The sequence below is a fragment of the Vicia villosa genome, linkage group LG3, assembly GCF_029867415.1.
Source record: "Vicia villosa cultivar HV-30 ecotype Madison, WI linkage group LG3, Vvil1.0, whole genome shotgun sequence".
Taxonomy (NCBI): domain Eukaryota; kingdom Viridiplantae; phylum Streptophyta; class Magnoliopsida; order Fabales; family Fabaceae; genus Vicia; species Vicia villosa.
In genome coordinates this window covers 171,727,992-171,736,428 of record NC_081182.1, presented here as the reverse complement: position 1 = coordinate 171,736,428, position 8,437 = coordinate 171,727,992, and positions in this window count along the sequence as shown.

Genomic DNA, 8,437 nt, shown 5'->3' with positions numbered 1-8,437 from the left:
TGTTATTTATCTTCCCACTTGTAACAGTAAACCATTTAATTATACACATCAATATGCCAATATGCTATAGTTACACAAAACGTGACATATAGAGCCATAAACAAAATCAATTGGTCAAGTTATTTTAAAGCACTAAATGATAAGAATGCACTCTAAATCGATCAGCTCCTAACATCAATTAAATCACCATTTAATAAAACCAAATTAATTGAAATAATAAACAAGAAAAAAGAGTTGAACGTGAACAGTGTTTCTCATGAAACTCACGTGAACAGTACCCCACCATGAAAGCCATGAAACGTTTTTCTTCTTCTTCTTCGGCGAACCAAAACAACATCCACGGCGGCGAAAAAAAGTACGATCAAAATAAAAACACAAGACACTGTTTCACTCGAAATTTCATGTAGAATCTGAATATGCGATTGGTTTCAACGTATAAACATTCTATCATCACGAATTATGACACACAACATCAAATCGAAACAAAACGAATCAGGAATATGCAACATACAACCACCGAAAACATTCGACGCTAATCGTCCAGCCTCCTGGTTGAAGGAGCTCCCAGATGCATATGCTCCTAATACGTGTTACTACGATGCGGAGAAAGATTCAAGAGAACTTACCCGACGACGAACCGCAAGTGTGTCTTCGGAAAACTCTATGGCTTGACTGAAACTTGTCGTTGACGACGAAAGATCTTTCCACAATTTCGATCTGTGAGAAATAAACTCATAGATCGCTTGAAAAAATGAAGCTGAAGACGTCACTATGCCGAGATCATGCAACCATTACGAACATCCATGAAAGGGGAGCACACGTGAAGATTCTTGAGAGTGTGTGTTGCTGAACACGATGATGTGAAGGTGATGAAGAATGGAGATCAGGGAGGAATTGAGGTCGAGGATGATGATGGTTATGGAGGATTGTTGATGATGGTTATGATCTTGGTAAAAGTTGAAAGCTTGATGATGAAAAAATGGTGGTTAATGAGTTTGTTGTGGACTGTAACTAACTTTGGAGGAGAGAAAGATGAGAGAGAATGGGGAAAGAGGAAGAAGAGGAGAATAATGAGAGTGTGAAAACTGAATGTGTGGAATCCGCAAAAGTGAGGGGTTCTGTTTCTTTTATAGGGTACATGTGTTGGAGTTATGTTGGGAGTGAAGTGTAGAGGATCTTTTCTTTTGGACTTAACATGCTTTGTGTGTGCAGAATTTTTGCATGGCTAATTGGGTAATGTACGATACGCATAGTATATGGTTTTATATGGCAAAAAGCTGATGGTATGAAAATGCTAGGAGTTGTGATGGTTTGAATATGATAATTGGCTTCAAATTGCATGGCTTGTGACTAAACTCCGGCTGAAACAAATCTGAACCGAACTTGTGTACACAACAATCCTCGAGTAGCGACCTTAACGATCCTTTAACTTGCTAATCGATGCCTCACATTACCAATTCTCAGTTTCATGGCAAAGATCACTTGAAGTGGAGGAGGTTTCATGTTGAACTCTCATGGCAAAACTACTTGTAATATCCTTAATATTTCCTCAGAACACGACCTTCCACAACTGTTACGTACGCATGCCGATTCTGCTCAATAGCGACCCTCCGTCAGTTTCGAGTGTTCTACTTCAAAGCATTGGAACTTGATAACCATCCAACCAAATGCTGACTTCTTTTGATCAATAGAAAGAAGGAAAATCATAGAACACCTTTGTTGTTATATTTTTCTTAAATCGTGGTTTGAATCAATATGTAACTTTCCCTTAAAGTCATGCCTTCCTTAGAATTCGAAGTCTTTGGATTTTTCTCTTAAGTGCTGGGTTTTGACAATGTTGCATCATGATCTTGTCTCTTGTCTATCTTTTGGTGCACACCTCAAATTGAGAAACTTCCAACTACAAACTTGTAGTATGCCATGGATAGAGTAACTTTTCTCTTGAACTCAACTTGAAATAATGTCTTGAACCATATAAAAACTGGGCCTGAAGTCAGCATCTCATCCATTCTCACAATCTCCAAAATTTTCTAAGTGTTGCAAATTTCTCAACCTTGGACCATGAATTTCTTTGATTCATATCTTTCGATACAAACATTATTTGAAGAAACTTCCAACTACAAACTTGTAGATTTCCATGAAATCAGCAACTTTGATGTTAAAATTTTCTTGAAATAAATCCTCTTGGCATGTGTAAAATGATGGTGAAGTGGGCCTCTCATACATTCCTGAAAATCCCAAAAATCTCTAAGTATGGAGATTACTATTTTTGGTAAGTTTCAAATTTCAAATACTTTCCAAAAATGGCAATCTCAAATGATTTCTTGATTTTATTTTTCCCTTTGACTTTCTTTGACCGACTTTCCACCAAAAGTCAATATTTGACGGTTGACCTTGATTTTGACCAAAAAAGTCAACTTTTCCTAATTTTTTCAAATTGCGGATGAATTTTCCGATTATTCAGTTCCTGATTCAATTCTCAATCAGTTTTCAACCAAAGAAGCTCCAATGAATATTTCTTCAGGACAACCACATTTCACATACTCAAAATCACCTCTTGATTAAATTTTTGACATAAAGGTCAACAGGGTTGACTTTGGTCAAAACCCTAATTTGGCGATCCTGGTGAATCTGAAGCTTGCATCTTTCAAACAAGGCTCTGACATGTAGATAAAACCCTGACCTCAGAAGAATGCCACTGGAGATGATGCCTAAGACCTCAGATTTAATTTTCTCTTTAATCAAGAATTTTCTTAACATCAGCCTCTTTTTGTCAATTTCCTTGAACGGTAACAATGATATGAATGAATGTATTGAGTGGATGACCTACATGAGGCATGCATATGAATGTAAGGCGAGGGCCAATTGGGGAATAAATAAGTGGGCAAATTTTGGGGTGCAACATTCCCCTCATTACTTCTAATGTTATGCTGAAATTTTGATTGCTGTGGCAATTTCTGGTTATTCTATTGTTGGGACAATTGAAATTAAGACTAGTAGTATTTTGTACCCAAGTTAAATAGAGAACTAAAGCACCGATATTATATGTATATGGGAAAACAAAAAACCTTCGGCAAAAAGAATTTGTTAGAATTTAAGGAATTAGTGTATTTGTTATTGAATATTTAACTTTATAATATAGTGAAATTATCTTGTTCAAAATAATAAAATGAATTTTTCACTATTTTATCTTCTTTTATTTATATAAATTTTGTAGTTATTAAACTGAAACAAATATTTCCAGTCTAAAAAAAATAATATTTGTTTATACATAAATTTTGTAGTTATTAAACTGAAACAAATATATGAAGAATAAGAAACATTTTACCAGCGTGGCTTGACAAAACCGTGGATTAAAACGTAGAAAAAGAATATAGTGTGAAGGATAGACTACGGTTTCAAGGTGTAGATAATCAAAACCGCGGTCTAAAACTAGATCAAAAACCACGGTCTTTTCACTTACTATAGGCTACGCTTTTCGTTTTGGTGGCCTAAAGTGCAAAAACCATAGTCTAAGGAAATAGGCAACGGCTGCATATTCCACGTCTGGATAACCGTAACCTAACGTCTTAGACTACGATTTTTATACATATGGCCACGGTTTTGGCTCGTTGCCTAAACTCATTTTTGTTGTAGTGAGAGGTTGATACCGAAAAAGTTGGTTGTCATTTGGTTCGCGAGTATGTGGTGCATATGGATGTCAAGGACCGATAAAAAATTTTGATATAAGGAAATCATTATTGATAAAATCATCGAAGAGGCCAAGCTGACATCGTGGAAGTGGTTAAAACCAAAAGCAGAGTTGATAGAGGGAGTGTAATACAGTGGGAGAACTGACTTTTTGAAATGTTGCGGATAGCAAGAGTCGCCGCCGACTTTTATTTTATCCAACAGAAAGGCTAAAAGAACAGAAAAAAACCTTTAAAAGAAATTTTGAGTTCGGGGGGGTAATTTTTACAAAGGGAAGAATTAAGGCACCCTTTGCATCCATGGTTTTTCATGGGCTCTTAATTGCTTAGCTCTTTTGAAATGTTTGAAAATGTTTAGAAATGAAATAAGACTTTAGCTTGTAAATAAGCTTAGCTTTTTGAAGGTTTTTGAGAAAAGAGTAGAAAAGGATTTAAACCAGAGCAAGCAATTAGGAGCTAATTACCTTAACGTTGTAAAAGAGTTCTTTTAGCCTTTCAGGGTTATCCATACGATAAGATGGTAGGAAGTCCTTTTATTTGGAGGTTGAAGGGTCGTCGCAATTATCGTTCGCCATAAGACTGTCCCTGCCATGAAGAGGGCAGATAGTCTAAGGGAAAGATAAGAATAGTCATTATTAGGCAACCAAGAGGACATCTCAGCAATAATCGAAAGGGACTATCACATCATCGTATGCAACCTCGAGGGACGAGATCATATAACCGAACCAAAGGCAGCATCATTGGGACTTATGATCTTTAGTCATGAACTGGGGGCAACATTTGCTGAGGCGCCCTCGTATCCGAGGGACTTGACTATTCTGCACTGAAAAGGCAACAAGGCAACAGGCAACAGGCAACAAAAGGGGTTACCATAAAAGGTGTGTGGGTGCACAATCACGTGATTCAATTCAGATATTTATCTTGTAATTAATTATTCTAAATTCAGTTCGAGATTGCACTCCCTAGAATTACTAACCACGCAGTTATAATAACAGTTTAAGTGCCTTCAAGGCCAAACAATACAACCCAGGAGCAGTTACAAAGTATAGTCATGGGGAAGGGGAAGAAGCAATAAAATAACCCAATAAAGCAATAGGTTAAACACAAGTAATAATTAAAGAAGAATTAAAGGAGAACGAGTTTAGGGTTACCGAAGGTTCGAGCTTTGATCGGTTGGTTAACCCTGAAAATCAATGAAGAAAAATAAAAGGGGTGAGTGTAGGAGGAATTCATTGACGGTCGAAACAAACCCTAATTTAATTCATACAGCAAAATTAAAAGTAAAATGATATTTAAATAAGAAAAGAATTAGAACTTAGCTTTTCGATTGGTATGGCGCATGTCCGAAGGATCCTGAGGTAACCCTGAAAATTTGCACAAAGAAAAGAATTTTTAGTGTATGAATGGTCTAACGACAATCCTCGCAAACCCTGATTAGGGCACAAGTTAACCATGGTTAATAAAATAAATAAAAACCAGATTAATTAATTATTGGTTTTCAACCTAATTAATTAAATCGGCAAAAATAAATTTTCGATTAAATTGTCTAACCCTAATAAGTATTAAAATCAATTAATAAAAAATGTTATAATTAATTAGATAATTTAAACAACTAAATTAAATTAACCATTTAATTATTTAAATCAAATAAGAATTATCATTAACAATTAAATCAAATTAATTATTTAATTATAAAAATAAATATTGTTAGTAATAAATGATTTTATATAAAAAAGAAGTTTTATTAAAAAGAAATTTTATTAAATAAAACAACTAAAAAATATATAAAGCATATAAAATAATTAAACAAACTAAAATAAATAAATAAAATTAGGTTATGCAATAAAAAAAAATTGGAACTTAGCGTTTTGGATCCTGTGTGGTAGGGCGTAGAGAGACCATGGTGCGCCTGCATGCTCAGGTGCGTTGGATGAGAAGTGATCGAGATCCAGTGGCTGCTGAGACGAGGGAACATGATAACGCATACGTCTTAATGCGTGGGATCCTTGGATTAAAAAACAAACCTTCACGCGCGTTCTGACCGATGATGGCGTGACACCTCTTCATCTTCTTAATCAAAACGCCTGCAAGATTAGCTACGAATTTGCTACGCATCTAGTTCGTAGCAAATTGATCTGCAATTTATAAAAACCTGTACGTGCCCAATAAATATGGCGCGACCTCATGGACGTGATCGTCTAGGTCTCACGATCATCATGGTACCTGCAATTAGTTGCAATTTGACCTAACAAGAGAAACCCCAATTGGAGCTCTCAAACCCTAACAATTGCGCAGCACTCATACGGGCATATAAAAGCGATTAAACATCCAGATTCATTCAATACATCATAACAAATAGATATATGCAATCAAAACATGTGAATGATGCGTAAAATGTTGTAATCGAAGAAAAGTAAGATTGGCCAAACCGTGAGTGATCGGAAAGGATTCTGAGCATATGATTTGATGTGAATGATATGGACAGCTTCAGAATTGTCCAAGGAACGTATTGGAATGCTTGAAACTCTATGAAACACCTCCAATTTCCAAAACCGATTTGAATTTTTTCTTGAACTTTGGAGCTCGGGTTAGGGTTCTTTTTGCAGAGAATTTTATTCCCTAGTGTTATACCCCAAAATTTGCCCACACTTTTTTCAAGAAAACTCCAATCTGAAAATTAAGGGGTCTCATATAATCATGGATTTTTATTTCAACAAATATCCTGACATATGAAATACTTAGTTTTTAGAATTTTTCTTATACAGTAATTTGGCTTGCAGTGGAATTTATTCTTACGCAAACGCCAAATACTGTTTATTACTTCACACATGCTATTTATTTATTTACAGATAAATGGTACTGACACAATTGGTACAGAGTTAAATCTTTTTTTGCAGGCGCAGAATCAAGAAACTCAGACTGTACTGGTAACAAGTAGATTATTATTATCTTTTGTTTCCCGCTAGTTTTTGTACTATATTCCAATATTTGCAAAAATCTTTTCAAATCTCTTTTTCAAAAATCAAATCTCTCTTTTTTCCAACACTATCATACACTTTCTTTCAAATCTTACTTCCACTCAAATTTTCCTTTTGTACGGAATCACATCATTCCCCAACGTCTCTTTCCTTCTTTCCATTCTATAAATACCTCTCATTTTCTTCCATAAAATCTCACATCAAATTCCAACTCATCTTTCAAATTCCTATCTCATATCTATTTTCTCTTCTTCCCTGACAAGAATGGCAAAGTGGATAGAGACACTGTTTCTTACAGTCATCACCATTGCTACGGTGATCATGACTTTCTTCTGCCTGCATAATCCTGAGGAGTGTGGACCTGCAATGGTTATGCTCCCAATCATCTACATGTTATTGTTCATAGCATGGGTTATCAATCGTCATTCTTAAAATTTGCCGTATTTCTTATTTCTTAAATGTACCGTTTATTCGTCGTACTATTCAATATAGTATGTGATATTTGTACTGTCAGTATTAAATGTTGTACTATTTGTCATAATATTGCTTAGTTACTAAGATAATATTTTGTGTGTTTTCTGCCAGTCAAATATTCCTATTTCTGTGCATTAAATGATTTTCAGGGTTATTATCGGTAATTTTGCCCGCATACCGTAAATATTAGTTATTTATTATGTCTGTGTTTTTCTAACAAGTCATGTAAATAAACTTTCATTTTTCACATAAAACAAAAACAAAAAACAACAAAAAAAGAAAATTAACTTTGACTGTTGATTTTTCACTCTAACTGCTACGTCAATACCTGAACAGTCAGTCGACAGCCAAACTGCTGGCAGTACAATTCTCAGTGTTTTGTACCATCAATCAAATCAATCTTTCACAATTCAAATTTCCAAGATTTTTGTGTTAGAAGTCTTCTGAATATCACGCGATTAGCAGAGACTCAACACTGCACAAAAATCAGGTACGCTTAACTGTCTCCTACACAAACAGTCCCTAATCAGGGTTTTTCTTGTTTTTACAGGAGCAACAAGTTTTTGAGAGCTCAAATGGATTTCATACACATCCATATATCTCAAAGTACCATCATACAAATTTTCAAACTTCAATTCACTCAGACGCACCGTCAGCAGCTCAAACAGTCAACAGACGACCCGTTTGACCAAAAAAGTCAACAGACAGTCAAAAATGAAATTTTTTGTCAAAGTCCATATTTTGTCAAAGGATTCATCATTTGATCATTGGATGATCATAATTCATCAAGGAAAGATCAAAAATCAACAAAACCCTAAGATTCAAAATTAGGGTTTTTGCCTGAAAAGTCAACTCAACTTTGACTGATCATAACTCTCTCATCCTTCATCCAAAAAATTCAAACCAAAGCTTGTTTTGAAGGAAATTCAATTATCTTTCAAATGCCATTGATCCCATGGTCATTGGATTCACCATTTGAAAAATATGATCAAAGACATTACAGGTCATTTTCAAAGTCAACAAAAAGACACTTTTTTCAAAAGGACACACAAGGAGCTTCAAAAATCATTTTGACATGAGACCAAAGACATTGGTTAGAGGACTCTTTGAGGTTTCTAAAAAGTGCAAGATCTCCTTCATATGACAAAAATTGAAGGATTTACACCTTGTTGAAGTTGGCTAAATTTTGGGAAAATGCATGAAATCAACATTGTTCAAAATTGCATTTTTTCCAAATGGGGCCAAATTTTCAGCATTCAAACATCATTTCCATGTTACTATGGGCCTCCCACGACC